This window comes from Tenrec ecaudatus, chromosome 14, assembly GCF_050624435.1.
Source record: "Tenrec ecaudatus isolate mTenEca1 chromosome 14, mTenEca1.hap1, whole genome shotgun sequence".
Taxonomy (NCBI): Eukaryota; Metazoa; Chordata; class Mammalia; order Afrosoricida; family Tenrecidae; genus Tenrec; species Tenrec ecaudatus.
The window spans coordinates 25,730,442-25,742,630 of record NC_134543.1 but is presented as its reverse complement, the minus strand read 5'-3'; the positions used below and the strand labels follow the sequence as shown (position 1 = coordinate 25,742,630).

The 12,189-nt window shown below is 43.6% G+C and overlaps 1 protein-coding gene and 1 non-coding gene across 7 annotated transcripts in view; one reads left to right on the top strand and one right to left on the bottom strand.

Moving 5' to 3' along the window:
- The window catches only part of NRXN3 (neurexin 3), a 1,780,548-nt gene that overhangs the window by 559,134 nt on the left and 1,209,225 nt on the right, over window positions 1-12,189 (top strand). The window lies entirely within an intron of this gene.
- On the bottom strand, window positions 11,669-11,730 carry LOC142427058 (U7 small nuclear RNA). Its single transcript, XR_012779892.1, has one exon. It is a non-coding gene; the product is annotated as a U7 small nuclear RNA (small nuclear RNA).

Sequence of the window (12,189 nt, the reverse complement as noted above, 5' to 3'; positions counted from 1 at the left end):
GACCATCTGATTACTTCGGATCCAGTCCCCCAAGAGATCCGCTGATATTCCAGGAAGGGGCCCTCGTGTCTCCTCACCACCATCCTAACTGGGGGATGCCTGTGAGGTGATGAGAAGATTCACCCCTTGCATTCTGCTCTCAGACCCCAGTAATGGAGTCTGTGTCTGACTCCTCTCTGTGTGTCGCCCGTTACTTCAGAGAAACCAGTAGCACCTGCTAAGAAGCTGATGTCACCAGCTGTGAGGCCTTAGTCTGATCTATTTGTTTCCTTGGCCTATTTTAGTGAAATGTCTAAACATTTAAAAAGAAGAAAGACACAGGCCAATGTAAATCCTCCCTCATCCTCTCTCCTCCCTTACAATTTTTGTTCATCCTTTTCTTTTGTCTTATCTGTGGCAATGTCTTATTTTTCATTTTATCTCATGTGGGGACCTTTAGTAGAGCCATAACAAGTGGCATGTTAGGCTGGGTTGACGAGAGAAGCAAATCCAGGGACCTTCATCTCTGTGTAAGAGAGAATTTTATATCAAGAAGTAATGATGAAGCAATAAAACATCCCAGCCTAGTCCAGTAAAGTCCATACATTTGATATTGGCCCATAGGTTTGATATTAGCCCATGGATTCCTCTTTAGATTCATGCACACATACAATGATGCCAATGCAGGAAGATCCCAGGCCGGTGGGTGAAAAGTCTTATGGATCCAGTGGTGGTGGATGCATCTCGGGGTGGCTCCCCACCCAGGAAGGTGAAGCAGAGAGAACGAGAGTGACCTGCCTCTTCTGATGGCAGAATCAAGAGAAAGAGAAGTTCCCAAACCCTCATGAGAAGGCCACGCCCACAGGCTGTGACCTGATTGACAGAAGAGACTCCACCCCTTCATAGTTTTAATCAAGTTGACATGAAATTATGTAACTACCACAAGCAGTATCATACCAGGGCAATAATGAAAAGGTCATCGGTGGAGGAAGGAGCAGTAAGTAAAGCAAGGTACCACTGGAGTCGGCATTGACTGTCCCTTGCTCACAGGGCTAGTGGGCTCAGAGCAAGGCAAGCACATGGCAGCCATAAAGCAAAAGCCGCTTTGACTGTAAATGTGCATTAGACAAGATGCCCAGTAGCCACATTATGCACAACTTACACTCTCTCCATCCCTTTTCTAGAGCCTTTCTGCAAACACCGAGCCTCTATCGTGTCCCCATGCTCCATTCTCCGTTAGAAGTTATGCCACAAGTTCTCCATTCGGATCTGGATTAACTCCATAGCTGTTCTGCTTTGACCTCATTTTCCTTTTTCCATGACCCCTGACTTTCTTTGATTCCTCTTGGTACCAAGTTCAAAAGCCACCCACTAAGCCAAACCCAAACCCACTGCCATAAAGTTGATTCAACTCATAGAAATCCTGGAGGGCAGAGTATAATTGTTCTAGAGGGCTTTTAAGACTAAAATTTTATGGGAGGAAACAGCCTCATTTTTTCCCCATGGAGCAACTGATATATTTGAACTCTGAACGCTTTGGTTAGCAGCTCAATACTTATCGCACTACAGCCCAGGGATCTCTGCCCCCAGCTAAAGGTTGTTGTGTTAGGCTGTGTCCTCTACAGATGCACAACCAGTGACACATATATTTATAAGAAAAAAATATAGTAAGAGAGTGACCCACACCGTTGCAGAGTGGACAGGTCTGATCCTGCTCATGACACTAAGTTGGAGGACCTTCTTGACTTATCTAGCTGCCAAGGCCAATGAAGCAGGAAGCTGGAAGATGAACCAAGAAGTGGGAAGACCACAGGCTGATGGCAGCAGAGTTGAATGAATCCAATGTTGACAGACAACAGCTCCCAGGGCTGGCAAGCAATGTGGGAAGCTGCCAGTCCAAGTCCCAAGAAGTTAGATGCAGAAAGACATCAGAAAGAAGGATAGATGTTCTCTATACTGTCTATATGTGTACACACACACACACACACACACACACACACACACACGACATAGGCCATGCTCCAAAGGCAATATAATCACACTGTGACATGAGTGAGGGGTAGCACTCTACCCTCCTCTTCTCACAGCTGCCTGCTAAACTATATTAGGTCATATTATGGGAGATGCCTTATTGCCAAACTACTGAGGATCCTGGTTTAGCCAAGCTGACACAAAACCTAACTGTCACAAATGGTTTTTAAAAAGTCATGAATTATTGTTAAAACAAATAGAAATTCCTCCTCTCCCCACTCCCTGGTATCACAAGAAGACCAGAATGAGGCCATTTAGGGTCATAATTCAATAACATTATCAGGGATGTCATTCAGAATTTTTCACTCCATCATCAATAGCCCACTGGCTCCCTCCTTGGGTTTGTTCCCTTGTGATTGCAGTTGGTTCTTGAATGTCCCAGTATCACACCCTCATTCCAATATCGGGGAAGAGCGAAAGACAAATGAACCTTGGCAGTCCTCCCTCGCAAAGTCCTTACATTGTATTAGCCCATAATGAACCATATGCCCCTCCTACGACCAACTGCTGGACAAGGGAGGTGTTTTAGAACAATAATGCTGTCTGTTGGGGCTGAGACAGCAGCCTACTGCTCTCTGAGAACAAGGACTCCTCAACACTACCTTGGAAACCAGTGCTCTGTTGTCAAGGAAGAAAAGTAAGCTATGGGCCATGTCTGCCATGCTTTCTTCTTCTTCAAGTTCTCCTGTTTCCCAGCGTGGTTATCTTGGAGGCTCTTAATTTGGGATTGGTAATAGAGATGCCTGTTTATGCTAAATAATTGTGACATCCAAAAGATGTGTATGTGTTGTTTCCAATATGCTATTCGTTTCTCAGTCTCTCAAAATTTTGCCCTAGTCTTTAAGTTGGAAGTTTAGTTGTTGAGGATTTTCCAGGCTTGCTTCCACAATAGAAACAACTTAGTTTTGCGTCTGATTGGATGTACTGTGCTCACTGCTATGGACAGACTCTATTTGCCCGACTCAACATCACTCAGCTATCTCCAGGCTTCAGAGCTCCAAATAGTTCACCATTTTCACCCAAGAGGTAGTGACAAAGTATGTGTTTCCTAATCTGTTTTTCATCCCTAATACCACTCCTCAATCCATCATCTTTCTACCCACTGTACTTGCTAGTCAAATTCTCTAAAAAAGATGCCCCCAAAACCTATCGAGGATAATGTTCTCAACTTGAATGAATAGTTGTTTGTAGTTGCTGTCGAGTTAGTTCCAACTCCTGTAGACATTATGGAAAACAGAACAACACCTTGTCTTCCCCTTATGCCAGAACCCTGGAGCCCTGGTGGCTTAGTGGGTATGTGTTGGGCTGCTAACCACAAGGTCAGACGTTTGAAACCACCAGTTGCTCCTCAGGGGAGAAAGATGAGATGTTCTACTCCTGCAAAGAGTTTCAGTCTTGGCAACCCACAGAGGCAATTCCACTCAGTCCCATAGGGTCACTATGAGTCAGTGTTGACCCAATGGCAGTGAGTGATGCTGGTGTGCATTCAACAAAACCCGTGCTAAAAGAACTGAAGACAAAGTTGTAATGTTGAAGGATTCCAGGAGCCAAAAACTGAATAATGCAAGAGACAACAAAAGAAGATAGAAAAAATACACAGAATCACTCTACCAAAAACAATTGGTCCACATTTAATAATTTCTAGAAGGAAGAAGTCTCAGCTACACTGACAGAATTGGCAAAATGCAAGGGTCCAGGAGCTGACAGAAAGCCCCTTGAAATGTTGCATCAAGCCAATATAACCTTGGAAATACTCAGTAGTTTGTGCTCAATGCCAAGAAAATACCTTTGCAGGCATTGTTGTTCTTATTTCTCAGATGAGGATACTGGAACTGTGAAAGGTAACTTCTGCGATGACCAAGATGTCTCCTGGCAGGTGCCCACTCTGGCTGATCAGTACATTTCAGTGTGGAATGCTGTGTAGATAACATTGTACACCCATGTCCTCTCCTGGGGTAGAGATGGCAGTAATCATTTGTTGTTGTTAGTTGTCGTTAAGTCAGCTTTGACTTTATTTCTGTACGACAGCAGAATAAAGCATTGCCTGGTCCTGCATCTTCATGATCGTTTGAATCCACCTTTGTGGCTCTTGTTCAGTCCAACTCACTGAGGGCGTCTGCCATTGTCTCCGACCTCTACCAAACACTGCCATCTTCTAGCAATTAGTCTTTCCTGATAGGTCCAACACAAGTGACTGAAATTGTTACACTCTCATTTCTAAGGAGACTTCGGTTGTATTTTATCTAAGAGTAATTTGTTCACTCCTCAGGCGGTCCACGGTGTAGTCACTATTGATCACCAAAGCTACATTTTGAATGCATAAAGTCTCCTTCTGCCTTCCTTTTTGATTGTCCAGCTTTTACATGCATATGAGACCATTGAAAAGGCCATGAGTTGGGTTACATGCACCTTAGTCACAAATGATCTCTGTAGGTTTCACTGTAGGCAGGAGGGGGGACATGCAATATTTCCCCCAGGCAATGCCGGCTTTTTACCTCCAGAGGCAAGAGTTCTCGTACAGAATCCTTGTTCCTCTCTTCTGCCTTTAAAAGCAAGGAAGCGAATGAGCTTTAGCACTTTTCCCTTCCATTCAATTTGTTTAGGAAAGAGACGCAAAGGAGGAAAAGAGAAGAAGAAGGAAGTGGACTCGCATGGCAAAGAAGTAATATCAGTGTTTCAAGATATTTGCCCTAAGCCCTTGGTGAGGTGCAGACTCATTCCAACAAATCAAATTGTCAACGTGTCCAATAGGTTCCTGTGAAAATTATCTCGCTCGTATGACTTTCCTCCGGAATCAAGGCATCTAGCAGTCGTTTGCTTTCAGGTCTCCCGAGTCGTGCCAGTATGTTTAAAAACATAGCGGTCTAGACAGACAGGGTCTCATGGGAGGGAACACACGCATGCTCACACACTTTGGTGGGCATCTGGTCCAACCCTGTGGGCTTTCTCCAGGACTTGGCTCTGAAGCTGGTCAGATGGCAGTCACGCCTCAGGTCAGTAAATTGTTTCATGATAGGTTTTGGCAGTTTCTTTATTTGTTCCCAAGAGCTTGCATCAGACACTATGTCATAATAATGAAGGAATTCAATTAAAAACAATTTCAAAGCTGTAGAAGGTAATGGCTGCCCATGAGAAAGAGCACAAAGTGTTTCACCTGCTGCCCATGCATCATGTAAATCGCTTGTTTTGCTTAATCTTTAGTGGAGCAGCATTAGATTTAAAGAATATTTCCTATAGCCAAAAGTATGTAAATTACAATGATGATTGCAACTTTGAGCAGGCTGACTGTCGTGGGTAAATTAGAATCTGGCCTGTGTTTGACTGACATGTTGCTCCCAAATTCCTGTCTACTAAGAATAGAATTATGACTTTATAATAAAGGTCTATCTTTAACTATGAAGTGCCCTAAGACACAATGGTAAAGAGTTTGCTAACAAAATATCAGTGGCTGGAACCCACCAGGAATTCCATGAGAAACGCATGGTAGTCGACTTCTATGAAAATGACATTCTGAAAAACCCCATTGAACAGTTTTACTCGGTCCTGTAGGGCCACCATACAACCTGTTGATCTGGAGGCAGCGGCCATAGTTTGGTATTTGGTCTTTATGCAATGGTAGTCTTACTCCACTCTACACATAAATGAAAGTTTATAAACACGTGAAAAGTTGAAGCTCTTCATCACGTTCCATCACAGAAAATGCCTTCACATAAGCCAGGTGGATAAGGACATCCCTAAAGGCAGTCTTCCTTTAGCACTGAACTCCCCAATTGTCTACTTTGTGCAAATAAACAGCATAGTTAAGTATACGCAAGGACCCACCATCAACAAATTCATTAGCTGGCGACTAATAGCCTTTTCATTATCAATCATAACCACTTCCTTATTTGAAGTTAGCTTGAGTTAACTTATTACCTCTCTTATTGTTTTTGTTGTTGTTGCCACACATTTTCAGGGACTTGTGGGTTTGAGAGTATGAGCCATATGTTTGTATGTGTGTGTGTGTGTGTGTGTGTGTGTGTGTGTGTGTGTGTGTGTGGCAAATCTCCAGCTGTATCACCAATCCCAAGTGATTCTCAAAGCATCAGTTACCTTTTGTGAAGAATAAGCTAGATGCCCCGTTATTTGTTTGGCCCTCACCAGTCATCACTGAGGGCGAGGAGAGGGTGATGGACCGAACTCCTCATAGTTTGCCTGCCTTGTCTAGTGAAAACTGAGCATTTTCCGTGCAGTAAGCTAATTAGCGTCAAGGCCCTGAACTGTTGCTATTTTTCCATCAGCATCCCCTCCCGGTCTGTAACTGTGCTGTGGCTAGTGCCCTTGGCTCCATCTCATAGCGAGTCGCACAACAGACTCAAATCCTGCTTGGCCGGTGCCACCCTCACAGAACTCATGTTGGAGCCATCGGACCAGTCCATCTAGTTGTGGGCCTTCCTCTTTTCTGATGCCCCTTTACTTTACCAAGTGCCAGGGCTTGGTCTGTTAGCTCTCCACATATCTCCTGCGCCTCCTCCTCCGCTTTGATCTTATCCTTCATTCCAAATTCTATTCCTTGAGTCTTAGAAGTGCTTATCTAACCTCGAGCTGAACACTTCCACCTAGATAGCTCATGGCAAATCTCAAACTCACTTCCACCAACTCCTTGATTCCCACTCACAATGACCCCTAATACTAGGGCTTTAGCCAATATTGCTAACTATATCTAATATTGCTAACGGTTATTGCTTTGCAAGACTCAAGACATCTTAATTTGTTGGAATGAGGCTGTATCACATCCGGAGATATTATAGATTAAATTGTGCCCTCCCAAATAGGGGTTGTAAATCTTAATCCCTGTACTTGTGGTAATAATCTCGTTTAGAATGGACTCTCTTGGTTATGTTCCTGAGTCTGTGTGGGGCGTGTCCTTCATCTGTCTCCATTGAGATAAAAGAGAACAGATTAAGTAAGAGGGCACAGAGGGAGGGGAAGGTGCAGGCCCCCTGAGGGCCCAGGAAGCAGGGCCAGAACGGAAGAGAGATGAGGAGTTGCCCCAAGAGCAGGTATTAGCGTAAGAGAGCCTTCCCCGAGAGCAGGGCTGGGGATCCTTTATCTGCCAAGGGCCGTGTGGGTATGTCCAGCATTATTCATGAGCCATACAAAATAATCAGCGTAAAAATGACGTGTTACATTTAGCCAATTTACTGAAGTCCCCCATAATGTGATGGCTGGACGTGCTTCTTGTGGGTGAGGTGGGTGATGTTAGCTGGTACTGATGATCTCACGGGTCCGAGGGCCAGGTAGTCCCCACCCCTACACTCCTGGGGTCAGGCTCTGCTGAATTTGGACTTCTAGCCTCCAACACTTAGGAAAATAGCTTTGTTTGCTAAAGTCCCTTTTTGTGCTAATTTTGGTACAGGAGCATTATGTGATTAAGCCAAACCCTACCAAACAACTCACCTTCATCAAGTCCATAGAAACTCACAGGAACCCTGTAGGACAGGGTAGACCTGTCCCTGTGAGTTTCTGAGCTGTACCAATTTACAACAGTAGAAAGCCCTGTCTTTCTCCCTCAAAGAGCTTGGTGCGTTTGAACTGCATATCTTGCAGCGCAAACACATAACCACTAGGCCACCAGGACTTCCTGACTAAGGCTAGGGGCAAGCTAAGTTTTTGTAGAGTTCAGGAAAAGAGTCCCAAGACGCACGCTGTTACTTCTTTGCAATGCTGTCTGGCCTTTTCGGCCCTCGGCTTCTCTGGCTTTCACAGTGAAGGTGTGGGTGAGCGGAAGGAGGCAAAGGTGCGCGAGCATGCAGGGGCACGATTATGAAGACCTTTGTCCAGAAAGAAATATTGGTCTTTCTTCTGAAGACCATGGAAAGATCTATCAGTGTAAGGAGTCTAAGCAAGGGCACAATACGGGCAGGTTTACATGAGTTTGTTCTGACCACCATGCAGAGGATGATTGGAGAGAACTTTATACTAACTTCAGGTAAAATAAAGCAGAGAGAAAACTATTGCAGTTTTATAAGACTTAGAAGAACATGTTATTCTGGATAAAGAAATCCTGCCTCTAGGACCTTCTAAAAAGACAACATTTGGGCACAACAAAAAAAGGATTCATTAAAAGAGTCAACAGAGACCCCACAGATTGGGGAAAATATTCAGTAATGATACATCAGATAGAGGGATAATCTCCAAAATATATAGAAAATGACAACACCTTAACAGATAAAACACAAGCAATTGACCAAAAACTGGATACAAGACATGAATAGACAATTTACTAAAGAGGACTTTTAGGCAGCCAACAACTATACAAAGAAATGTTTGTAATCATCAGTAGTAAGAATTTGTAGATATACAAATTAAAGCAACAATGTGAAATCAACTCCCACTGATACTTTTGGTAAAATTCATTAAAACATAAAATAACAAATGCTGGAGGGGATGTGGAGAGATGGGAACACTTTCGCATTGCCAGTGGGACAATAGAATTGTAAAAGTATTATGGAAATAAATAGGGTCCTTCCTAAAACAAATAATATAACATGAAGAGACATGCATACATTTATGTTTATTGCAGAAATTTCCGCAGTAGCAAAAACGTGGAAACAACCCAAACCCCCAACTATAGAGAAATGGATAAATAAGCTCTGGTACATTCACACTATGGAATATTTTATACCAATAAAAACAGTAATAACTCTCTTAAACACTATAAGATATGGAGAAAACTAGAGAGCATTATGCTTAGCAAACTCAGTCATTCTTTCAAAGATAAATATTTAATAACACCATTGTCATAAGGAAAAACAAAGAAGAAACATGGTTTATACCCCAAAAGACAAGAGTTTGATGACCCTGAGCAGGCAAGGGACAGGGGTGGGGGGAGGGACAGGGAGGAATGGGGGTGGGGGACAGGATATTGTTGATTTCATTTCTTGGGCTGTGTAACATGTGTGTGTGTGTGTGTGTGTGTGTACACAATCTTTAAAAACCCAAACAAACTAAACAAATCCCTCCAGATTCCTTATCCCTCAAAGCTAAATAGTGGTTTCAGAACAAAAAAATACAATGAAATGGAGTCTTTAGTGACAAAGAAGTTCATCTCAATCAAGCAAAGAAACACACACAAATCTTCACTCTTTTAATATCACAAACTCTGTGTTGGCAACACCCGGTAGATCTTTTCATACAATAATAGTGTCCGGAGGGGATCAGAAACCCCCTGGAAGGAGCCCAGGTGGTTTGCATAGTTGTTGGGCGCAGGGTTTTGATCCAAAGGGTCACAGTTTGAAACCACTGGCAGCTCCATGGGATAAAGACTGGGCTTTCTACTCCTGTCAACAGTTAAAGTCTCACATCCCACGGTGGATGGTCTCCATGAGTCCGCATTGACTTGGCTGGGAGAGAGGGAGAGAGGGAGCTGAGAGAGAGAGAGAGAGAGAGAGAGAGAGAGAGAGAGAGAGAGAGAAAGTTTCTTAGGTTTTTCAGCAGGTTGGTGGAGAACTCCAGATTGGAAGGGCTCTAAGATACAATTCTGCGAATTCGCTTCAGAGAAATAAAAGCATTTTGGTTGTTTGATACAGTTTTATGCAGCAGCATTTTTGTAGGAACAAGTCGTTGAAGGCTCTCTTTATTGTCGCTCATTTTCCATCTTGCAGGTGTGACTTGTTAGGCTTGAGGATGTTGTGACTTTTTAAGTCCCACAATTATTTAGTTGCAAAACTAACTGTCACGGAGTCCACGCCAACTCATAGCAACCTTACGTAATCTCATGTCTAGCCACGGACCTTGCGGAATCCGAATTCTGATCAGCTGGCTGGCACACCCACAGGGCTTCCCCTCCCAGGCATGGATTCACTAAATTACCACATTAGTCAAATTCCAAAAGATTGATGTATGAAACCATAATGCCAGCCTGCTAACATACAATAAGAAAGCAAATATCAGACAAGCCTGAGTGCTCTAATCATGTCACTTCTACGTGCTCTTTCTGTATAGAGAAATCAAATTAGAAGCAGAAAGTTATTTCGTGAGCTTAATATTTAAAAAATCAAAAAGGTTTTGAAAAAGGGAGTTTAGGTAATTTAGGACAGCATTGCTCAGATTGTTACTACCTTTCTGATTTTTATAAAAAAATTTTACCAGTAGGAAGGGAATTCTACTGGCTGAGATACTGTCTTCTGCTAAGAGAGCAAACCCCCTAGAACTGGCTCTACGGGTCCCTCCTGATGCTAGCCACTCCCTTTATTGGTGGCACCTGTTGTCTTTGATACATAAATCCTCTCCATCAAACTATTAAGGGGCTTGTGGACTGGGGATTACACTCTTTCTTTTGTTACTTTGCCCATTTCTGCCTTCACTCTCATGTGTAGATTGATTTCTTCCCAAGGTAGGCATGTTTCCATGGCATGTCTGGTTTTTCAGGGGCCTCTGCTCTCTCCCCATTCCTGGCTGTGTAATGCACAGCACTGTCTTATCTTGTAGACTGAAAGGATCATTTTTAAAATCTATATTCCGACGGTCAATATTATTCAGTGACGAGGGCACTCTGCCCATCCCTTTTTGTACCTCAGCAATGGATCGCCTTTTGTTTAATTTTAAAAAGCATCTTCTGAAAATGTGCTCATTGGAATGAAAACACCAGGCGTAACTGAGTCTGTTAGAAGTGGGTTCAGATCATGGTTCCGAGATTTCCTTAACCTGGTGGAATCTCCATTCCTCCCTGCAAACTAAGGATCACTGTAACTGCCTCCCGGAGGTTGTAAGGATTAAATGAGATTAAGGGGACTGGCTGATGACAATACTTAAACGAGATATTGATTTCTGAAGAAGGGATTAAATGTCCCCTGGAAACAGACCGGCATTGACAGGCTCTGAGTCATCGCTCAAGCCACAGGCTTGATAGAGAACAGGGAAAGCATGCCAAGGCTCATTAGATTTAAAAAAAAAGCCACTAATATTGGAATGGCCTTTATGGCAGTAGGCTTACTGGTTTGGTTTTAATGCCCTCTAAGCCATAAGGAGACGTTTGTCCATGGGTAGGATGATTTGTTTCTAATCCGGTCAGAGAGGACGTGGGTCAGCGGTATTGACTCTGTGCCAGCAGAATTCTCAGGAGACTCTGCCGTATCATGTTAGGTTGCGCCAAATGGGAACACACGGAGACCTTTTTCTGATTTCACAAAGGCCTGGTCTCTGCCTGGAACATGTCCCTCCTGGTGATGACCTTTAGCAGGACAAGCTCTTTCACTGGAACTCCTGCGGGTACAAAACCTTCACTCCTTGCTTCACCTTAGAAAAAGAGCATTGTGAGTTGGTGGCACAAGGCCACTGCCGGTCCCTTGATGTGTCAAAGGGAGAGTCCTTGGGCACGTTGGAAGTGCATAACATCTCAAGCAACTGTACCAGATGACCTTTATCTAAATGAGAAGTGGGCAGTCCTCTCCTCTATGGGAAAATCAGAAATGTGAACTCACCAGGCAGTCTGGAGGAGAGATAGCTGCTGGCCGCCATGCTGTGCTCAGACTGACTTGGACAGAGGGTCTGAACACCCACTGTCTCATTTGACGCTCCCCCCTTCTCTGTATTTAATAGCTTAGACAGAAAGAGAGTTCAGAGAGCACCTTCTCCCAGAGGAGCACATATCAACACATGGTTTTGTGTTTTGGGGGGAGGTTTTTCCAGAAAAACCAGAAAACTTGCTAAACAAATTCTAAAAGAGCTGTAACACTGCAACACATGTTTTAAGGTAAATGTTTACATAGCAGTTGCTAGGACAATGATGAAAAGACAGGTGAGGCAAAGTTGTAGAAGCCAAACCCTGGCACACACAAAAGACAGACAAAATCCAGCCACTTCCCTGGGCTATGATGTTGGGTATCTGAGTCTGGATATGTCTCCCTTTTGCTTAAGAGCATGGATGTGACCAGCCTAGGTGTGAAGCGTTCTGTTAGTCCGGCTAGACTAGAGAGACAATTTCATAGACACTCATATGTGTATAAGATAGAGCTTTATATAAAAGAGCAATCATATATTGAGAAAATATGCCAGCCCAGCCCAGATCTGGTCCACAAGTCTGATATTAGCCCATATATCCGATACCAATCTATAAATTCCTCGTCGGATTCACAAAACACATGCAATGATGCTCAATGCAGGGAGATCACAAGGCCAGTGGGTGGGAAGGGTTGT